The sequence below is a fragment of the Adiantum capillus-veneris genome, chromosome 15, assembly GCF_014529385.1.
Source record: "Adiantum capillus-veneris isolate H3 chromosome 15, ASM1452938v2, whole genome shotgun sequence".
NCBI lineage: Eukaryota > Viridiplantae > Streptophyta > Polypodiopsida > Polypodiales > Pteridaceae > Adiantum > Adiantum capillus-veneris.
In genome coordinates, this window is record NC_140945.1 from 116,347,125 (window position 1) to 116,356,756 (window position 9,632).

Below are 9,632 nucleotides of genomic sequence, written 5' to 3' on the forward strand. Positions count from 1 at the left end.
AGTCAGTAGCAAACTGCACGTATATCCTCGGCTCAGAAGCTCGGCTCAGAAGCAACTGACCTGTCGGGCCTCCTCAACTGACTGACCTTGGCATGCGAGTGTCGAGGTCCCACTGCCTCAAAGAAAGCACCAATCACTCTGTCGCCCACCTGGGTCCACTGAGATGCCTGTCGGTGGAAAGCAAACTCATGTCGCCTCTTCTATGTGCTAGCAAGCTCTTGTCGAGCCTGCTGTAACTGCTCCTCCAACCAAGGACTGTCTGGATGCTGCTCCTGCATCCTCTGTAACGAAGTAATGCCCCGTCTGAGACGCTACTCCGCCTCTCTCGCTGCAGCCCGACGAGCCAGAGACTCCTGGAGAAAAAAACGGCTAATCTGAGCTAGGCCTGAAGCCACTCTGTCAGAAGGAGAGTCCTGCCTGTCCAAGCCCTCTGTCCAGAGAGCCTCAACCCTCTCTCTGAGTGCTGAGTCCAACAAGACCCTCTCTGGGATGTGAAGCATCCTGCTCCCACTCCTCTGCCTGTCTGCTACTGTGAGGATCATTGATGCATGGTCCGAGAAGGAGGTCCCTGCCAGGATGCCCACTGTCCCTCCCAAGTCACTAAAGTGGTCACTAGTGTAGAAGTGATCTATCCGCGATAGATTCACTCCTCCCACTCTGCGGTCTGATCAAGAGAAGGCAAGGCTATCTGGGGCCTCCCAAAACCAGAGTGTTGCCAAACATCCGAGACCCTCAAGGTCATACAAAACCTCTCCCAAGCTGCCAACTCAACTCCATGCACAGTAGCATGGCTACCACCAACCCTGTCAGAAGGGTCCTCCAGCATGTTGAAGTCCCCTCCTATGCACCAATGTTCTAGCTTGCGGCAGAGACTCAACTATCTATGACCAAAACTCTGCATGAGCACTCGCCACATTGGGCACATAGATGTTCAGGAAACCCACTAGGCCACCCTGAACCTGCATAGTAATCCACTGAGCCCTGCCTGGCACAACAATCCCTCTGTCCACAATGGCCTGCTGCAAAGAGTCTGCAATAGTCATACATACCCCACCCTGGATGCCTCCACGTCCAAAAGCAGCTGACCAAAAAGTATCATATCGTCCACGCAAGAGCTGACCACAACGTCTAATGCGGCTCTCACACAGATGGTGCTCCTGAAGCATAAGGAGATCAATCTCTCCTCCCACAAGGCAACGCTGAAGCTCCTGACGCAGCCGGCCTCGCTAACGCTGAAACTGGGGCCCATCTAGTCCCTGCACGTTCCATGAGACGATCCTCATGGGGAGCAAGAGAGAACAGATGCTGCTGCAGCAGCTAGACGGGCTATCTTCGAGGCTGGCTTGGATGGGGAGTAATCTGCATCCGAGCGTCCTCTAGATAGGCGTGACTGCAACGAGTGCCTGGTCCAAGCCCAAGCAGAGCGAGCCGTGTGTAAAGCAACCTCCTCTGTCCAGGAGTCCTCACAAATGTATATATAGCATGGCAAGCACTGTGTATCGGCAAAGAAGTAAACCACAATGTGTCTACATCCTGCTAAGTCAAGAGGTGTCACTGCAAACTTGGCCAATGGCCAAAAAGTCTGGAGCATGTCTGTAACCCCTAGTTCTCCCATGTGGTGAGAGAACTCCAAGACCTGTGTGTGTAACCATCCCAACACTAAGTCGAGAGTCCACTCTGTCTGGTCTCTGCCGCAAAGGGGGAAGGAGAAGCCAACTGCAGAGTCCAAGGCCTCTGTCCCCCTAGCGGCAAGGAACAGAACATGGACCCTGAAGCAGGCTGCCTCATGGTCTGCTGAGGGGTCGCCGAGAAAGCGAGTGAAGCCGTAGTTGAAGAAGTCCCATCGGCGCCGGATGTCAATGCTCGTCAGACCATGAGGGATAGCTGCAAGGGAAGATGTCTGTACCTGCAGAGGGGGCCGCAAGAAAGGTTGTCCCTCTCTCGCCAGGCGACTCGTGGCAAAGGCGCTGCCAAGAGATCTCCTAGCCGCAGGATAAGGCCCTGCCCCCTGGGTCGATTGTGAAACTGAGGCAGGAGGGGGGGGAGAAGGAGCTAGGGGGAGCGGGGGAGAAGAGGGGCGGGAGGGAGCGACAGAGATAGAGGGGCGGAGGGAAGAGGCGGTGGGAGCAGGAGGGGGGGGGGGGGGGGGGGGGGGGGGGGGGGGGGGGGAAACTCTGGGGGGGAGGGGCTGTCGAGGGTGAAGCTGGGGTGGGGGTTGGAGCAGGGACCTCATCCTGCTCAAGAGGACCAAAACGGTTCCCCGTGAGAACCCATTGTTGCTGAGTAGGCGCATGAGGACCACTCTGAGTGCCAAGCTGACACTGTGGCCCCTGTCGTCGTCTACCACGGGCCTACTGCCATCCCTCCTCCGCTGGACCCCAGGCTCAGAGGGTGGCTCTGCCTGTGTGCGCTGTCTCTGGCTGTGTCTGTTGGCCAGCCCTTGCAGGCTGGGACTGAGGCTGTGGTGTAGGTCGAGGCCTCCTCCGTGGATAGGCCTTCGCTAGATGGCCCATCTGTCGACAAATGAAGCACTGGTTCGGGAGGCTCGAATACTCCACACTCTGTCTAAACCAACCCCCACTCATCCGAGGTAGAAGAATAACCTTCGGGAGCGTGTGAGTGTCTCTGACCAAAACGCGAACTGAGGGAATGCCAACCGCCTTGACAGCTACTGAGGCTGCCGTGCGAGGTGTCTCCAGGACAGTCCCAATGGCTGAGCCGATCCTGGACGATCCTGGACAGAAGTGGTAAGTGAAGGGGATCGAGGAGCACCACAGACGGAGAGTGAGAGAGAGAGAAGGAGAGACACACGTGATGTGGGTGGGGAGACTCAAAGAGTGAGCAGCCCCCTATACACTTATGCTATGTATAAGGTATACAAGTCAGTGGGCGCCCAGACTCTGGGCGGCCGGGCAAGGCATAGACGCCTATACCCCAACAACCTCCCACTTAAAGGCGATTGTGCCTTTAAGCAAGGAAACCTAGTCTAAAGACTACAAAAGGTGAGAGAAAACCGCTCTCAACCGATGCCCACTGGCTGGCTGTGATCGTGTGCATCCGGCTGTCCTGCTCCCGTGTAAGTCCATACACCACTAGACGTACCGCACACGTACTGCAAGTATGTACGCAATACATGCATATCTCCCTCGTGCACTATGCCATCATCAGTCAACAAACGACTGACAATCCCAACTGCAAATGCTCCCACTGCAGCTGCGATATCCGGTCTCCAGATCAGCATCTCATACATGAGACCACCGAATGCCGATGCAATGCTAGCGGGCCCTGCTAGCTCTACGGAGCATGCATCAACATATATATCCCTGGCAATAGGCATCTCTGACTGACAAGGCGTGTCAGCCACATGCATCTCCTGACAGTCCACCAAAGACGCATCAACCTGTCGTGCAACCTCAGAGCAAACCAGCTGCTCTAGATGTCTGCTGGAAGACATATCCTGCACAACTATATCCCCATGCTCACTGTCGAGCATAGAAAGGAATGACTGCATAATCGCTGACATCTCAGCCTCCTCTGCAATCATCCACTGCAAACATGACCACTCAATCTGCTGTGACTCACTAGAGCTCTCATGCTCTAACTCCGTATGCATAGACTCTTGCACAACGTCCTCCTGTCGTGACTCACTAGAGCAAGACCTCTCTACCTGTCTATCCTGCATAGAAGTATCTCGCACAACTGACTCTCTGCTTTGCTCAGTCACTAGCAAAGCATGCATGTCTGACTCTGTCACCTCTCTGGGTGACTGCTCAAGTCGTGCCCCAACTGTGTGCACAACGAGCTCACTACTCTGCACTCCATGCAAAGCACCCTGCAACCCACAAGCAAAAGAGACTCGCCTGCTCTCTCGCTCTCTACCTGGTTGCGTGATCACAAAGACAACACTGTCTCTCCCGTGATCCACATGCAATGGGTAACCTGTATCACTCTTGGCACCTCTCGCAATCACTAACGAACCCAAATGTATCACAAAATCTCGCTCTCGTAGCGAAATCTGACATCCACAATCTCTAAGCTGACCAATCGAGATCAAACTCACTGTCAAATCTGGTACATAACGCACATGTCGTAACAAGTAAGATGTACCACTCGGTAATGACAGTCTCACATCTCCTGCACCTGCTATCGCATACACCGATCCATCGGTCAAACGTACATTGCCAAGCATCCCGCTAGAATAGCTACAAACCATGCACGATGCGGCGTGACATGAAACATAGCATTTGCGTCTAGCAACCACTGCGAAAGGGAGTGCACTATCTACATGTATAGCATCTCATGCATAGCTCGAGGTAAAAGTGACATCCCCGTCGCTAGTATACTCCGACACTACATGTGCCTCAACTGTCAAAGCAACTGAGTCCATGGCATCACTACATACATCTCTGAGACTGCCATGTCTCCTACGATGTCACATACGACGAAAACAGCGCCGTCTAACGTGTCCAGAATGACCACAATACCAACATGTCACCTGTCGGCGTGCTCGTGAATGTACATGTCTCACACGAGTCCGTGATGACTCAGATCTATCATACATATCATGTAATCTGCGCCAAAGTGCTCTCGAAGTAGTCTCATACATGACAAGAGCATATACAGATTCCGCAAGGTGCAAAGAGAGTGTAGATAGTGCCATCTCCTCTAGCTCCTGCCACTGATCGTCAGACATGTTTGAAGGTCTACCTGCATCACCACTCAATGGTCGATGCATGTCGCTTTCGGCGCGGCCCAGAGAAGCAAGCGTTGCAGACCTTTATGAAGTTCAAGTACTGCACGACCCACACATCAGAGTGGGCCGGCGAAGAGTCCCTTCTAGGATTCCGGATGCTATTGGCGATCTCCTTCGACGCCTTACAGTTCGGTACTAGTACCTCACTTTGAAAAGGAGGGGATGTCACGCGACACATCCAACCCTATGTGTCCGTGGACACGCTACAGCATGATCAGGGTTCAGTTCAGTCAAGTCAAGTCTAGATTAGAAGTGATCTGGTACTTTTGTGAGTCTATTCGTAGACCGTGCATGCCCAGTCACTTAGCATAGATGCATATTCTCTGGTTGCACACAGCATGATCATCAGTATTCCCATCAGAATCCATCAGAATCAGTCAGGGGAATTTTCCAGTGCATTTAGCCTATTTTACCTATTTTTGACATTTTTCACTTATTAATTTAAGTGACTTTCCAACAAAAGTAGGTAGGGCAATTTTGCTAAGAAAATATATAAGCAAACCCAAGTTAGCACTAAATGGCAGAAGAGGCAGCAGGAGCTCCACGCTCAACAGGCACCTTCTCAGCAGACACCCCCAGGAGACCTAGCGTTTTGCAGATCCAGAATCACCTAGCATTTTTCCCCATCAGATCAGCCTCGGCTACCGCAGACAGCAAGAGCCCCAGCGTTTTTGCAAGAGATCAGCAGATCAGCCTAGCGTTTTGCATTTTGCAGAACCACGGCAACAGCAGGACCAAACTTCAGCCCTAGCGTTTTTTGTTGTAAATCAGCCCCGGCGTTTTGCACCTTTACCGCGACGGAAAGTCAAGGAACATTAGCGTTTTCAGTTTTCAACAACTAGTACCCGCAGATCAAGTCCCGAACCTCGTAGATCTCACCTTCCCGCAGCAGTTCCTCGCCCCACGGTGGGATCCATCGAAGTTTACACTTTCAGCCCGGAAAACGCAGATTTCAGCATCTGCGTTTTCAGCGCATCGTCGTCGCATCGTCGTCATCGACATCGTCACCGACATAGAGTCAGAATTCAGCAGATAGAAGATTAGCAGATTTCAGCCCATAGCAATTTTGGACAGCAATAGAAAGATTGCAGATTTCAGCCCTTAGGTAGACTTCGTCATCACAGTCGTCATCGCCGACATAGCCTAGACTTGCATCAGTCTCATGCATCACCATTGTACCAAATTGTGCAATTATAAGTACACCACTCTTGCCGACGAGAGTGGGGCCTTTGGAGGAGGGTTTTACAACGTCTCTGGTGTCGTATCTCTCTTTCTCTCTCTATCTCTCAATCTCATACACTTGCACACATAGTGTCCATTCACTTTGTTTGTGATCATAGCATTCTCTCATTAAGAATGGAAGGCTCTACCTTCCATAAGCACAAAAGAAACCTTGAGCACAGTTCGGAGCACTCATCTTGAGCAAAGCGCAAACATTCATTCCGCTGCACCTGACATGATGATGTGGCAGTTTCCAAAAATTATACTGACATGATGACGTGGTAGGCTATACGGATTTCCGCATTTTGCGTTGGCTGATGACGTGGAAAGCTATACGGATTTCCGTAAATTACGCTTGCAGCTTTTTGGCATCGCTTTTGGACCAGATGCTTTTGAGTTTGAAGGCTTTTCACTGTAAATTGCTTTTGGGGCATAGGGCCTTTAAATATGAGGTTAGGGCTCATTCTCTGGCATGCTCCTTGGAGAAGGTGCAGAGTCTGGAGTACCGGCTTGTACTGCGTTGATGCAATATAAAGAAATACCGAAAGGGGCGCCAAGGTTTGGGGCCAATACTCTATGGGGTGGAATTTCCGCCCGTCCGTGTCGCGTGTCGTCTCTCTTTTAGTTCAGTTGTTATTGAAGTGTTAAAAGTCTGTTCAGTCTGTTCTTTTCTACTGGCACGTGCCCGTCTTGTGACACCTGCCGGGGTTGTCGTTGATGGGGTTGATGCAACTGTGGAAGTATTGGCTTGTTTTGCCTTCCACTTTGCACAATCTTGCTTGCAATGTCCTTTTCATGATGTACTCTCCTAGAAGATAGTTCCAACAAACACAAATACATAAAGCTGATGGCTTTAAATTGATACCTGGTGAGAGGGATTTTTTCCAACGCAATGTCTCTTACGCCTATCAAGGCCATCCTCCCTTTGAACAAAATATTAGGAGGATGTGTCAAGCAAGTTTGTTGTTATTATGTCCGTGCAAAGACAAAAGACGGTCTCGACAAGCATTTTACCCCAAATTTTGTCTCTTGGACCAAATGACTGTAGGACATGTTGGACATGGGAATGGCCAAAAAGCTTTAGGCTCTCCTTGGTGTTCCAAGGAGATTGTAGTTCGTCATATTTATTGCTGGCCTAAGACACCGACATGTTGTTAAAAGGTCTCACCTTTATTGAAATGGTGAAGAGGAACTCGCCTGTTTCAAAGGATTGTAAATCAACAAAAGCAGTGAGAGGGCACCTCCTCTCATGTAAGTTCTGTTATGAGCAAGCAGCATGATCTAACCACTCTAGTATCCCAACAAATTATGCAAGGCTCTATGACAAGTGTAAGAACTTCATTTCTGAGTAATTTGTAATTAGGTTCTCCTACAGATTTGTCTACTAGGTATTTATTGAAGGTTGTAAAATATGGAGTTTGCCGCATTAAATTTGCTGCTGAAGTCTCTCTCTCTCTCTCTCTCTCTCTCTCTCTCTCTCTCCAATCTCTTTAAAGCTAGTTCCAATGTCAAATTGACGATACATTAGATTACAACAAGAGCAGTAAAATGAGAATCTGGACAAATGAAAAATCTGAACGTGCAGAGCATACCTGAAAATTTTATGTCGTGCAGCTTGGACCTTATTTTAGCCATTGTATGCAATTACCACTACGAACCAGCAAATTAATGGGAAGGCGATCCATCTTGCAATTGACCTTGAATGCCATTTTTGCACGCAAGCAATCTCCCCCCCCTCTCTCTCTCTCTCTCTCGTTTCGTCGCCCTGTGATTTTTGGCGGTAAACGCCCAATTTGCAGCATTTTCAAAGCGTGCTCTCTCGATCAATTCCTACAACGTTAAAAGTTCGACTCTCTCTCCATTCTCATGGTTTCAGCATGCCTCCGTTCCAGTACTCCTTGGATGCACCCTCCACACGGTCAGTGATCACTAGACTCATACGTCAGGATCTGATTCAGCTAGATACCAGGAGCACATGGATACAGTCGACGCAGGGGCTGGGCACGAAGATGGCTTTCTATTGAGAGCATCTTCTCCAACTCGTAGAGGATGGAATTGTGATCATACCTGCTTAGATGTGCTATTGGTCAGATGCTCACATCAATCGCATGAGTTAGTAATTGATTGCAGATTTGGGAGAATACTAGCAAAGACCATATAGAGCCACAGACAGAGTTACATTACATATGTCATTGTCCAGTATACTATGAGATACAAGACCACTTTCATTGTCTATTTAGAGAGGGCTTTGTCAGATATCACGATCAAAGATGCCTCGGGTAGAGTTGTGCAGACACAGGGAGAGTCTCTTGAGGCGATCAAGCAATGGGAGACATTCATAGAGGGAGATCATTGACTTCTTTAGAGCAAAGACTCGGCAGTCAAATAAGCAAGCTTCACAATAGACTTCAAAGCCCACCTATACTAGAGGTATCTTAGTTGACAGAGCCAGTGAGCTCAGGAGAGATAGACGCCCACGTCTACAATACCGACCACGACATCAATGGATGCTCCATCAGAGGATCGGAACTATTCTAGCATGACATGGGAGACGTCCACTGCGACTATTTATAAAGGTGGACATTGACGATGCTGATGCAATACATTCTCGGACAACCCTCGATGTCGGGCATCCTTGGACATTGACGATCATCTTCATCATCACCATTTTAGTTTTTTACTTTACTTCATTTATATTTTGTACCCAAACATTGTATTCGATCCACCAAGATTGTATCAATTTGGTCTCATAGGTCATTTTGGCCTTTTGAAGACGTTTGATATAACATTTCATTTCTCTCTCTCTCTCTCTCTCTCTCTCTCTCTCTCTCTCTCTCACACACACACACACACACATACACAAGCATTGAGCACAAAAATGATTGCATTATTTAGGCTGGTAGTGGATGGCTTGTCTTAACATGTGTACATATATAGAAGTGTGCAACAACAACTACTATCACATTTGTACCAATAAAGACTACCACATTTTGCACGACCGTGTAGTGTTGTCAAAACTCAAAGAAGGTCTGTGAAGATGATTATGTCCTAAAAGGTCATATGTTGTCTATAGCAGCCCGAATCTTGACTTATACTAACTGTGTAGTAAGAGTGAATCATTTCCTCTTGTAGTTCAACAAGAATGCCAAAAGTTAGAAAGGTGTAAACATCTCTCTCTCTCTCTCTCTCTCTCTCTCTCTCTCTCTCTCTCTCAGCTTGCTATGAATGCAAAAGATGGCATGGAGTGAAGAACAAAGCTATATCTTCAAAAAAAGAAGGAGTATTGAGATAATCTACATTTGTTTTCAAATATGTGGGAAAAACTACATTAACTATGTACCACATAGATAAATATCTTTTTATCGATGATTACCCAGACTTTTATCAATTGCGTTGACTCACCTAAATTTATAAAGCTTATATTTTCTATTATGTTATATAAAAACATTGGCCATGATTTTTCACGATCACTATTTATAAACTTTGATGTTCTAAAGTTAGAAATATCTAAATTCAAATGTTTTGTGTTGTTTATGTTGACCCATGCCAGGAAAATTGCAAGTTCATTCTCAAAGAAACATTGGGCAGCTTACTTTATAGGGACTAGGGTGAGTTCATTCAATTTGAAATAAGTCTTGGTCTTCAAGGAAGAGGCAAT

At 48.3% G+C, this 9,632-nt stretch overlaps 1 long non-coding RNA gene across 1 annotated transcript in view; it reads right to left on the bottom strand.

Annotated features, from left to right (window-relative positions):
* LOC147441335 (uncharacterized) overlaps positions 1-8,654 on the bottom strand; it is a 78,777-nt gene extending 70,123 nt beyond the window's left edge. Inside the window, exon 1 of the long non-coding RNA XR_015184363.1 lies at positions 7,567-8,654. This is a non-coding gene — a long non-coding RNA (uncharacterized LOC147441335). The remainder of the gene's footprint in view (positions 1-7,566) is intronic.
* Between the last annotated feature and the right edge of the window lie 978 nt (positions 8,655-9,632).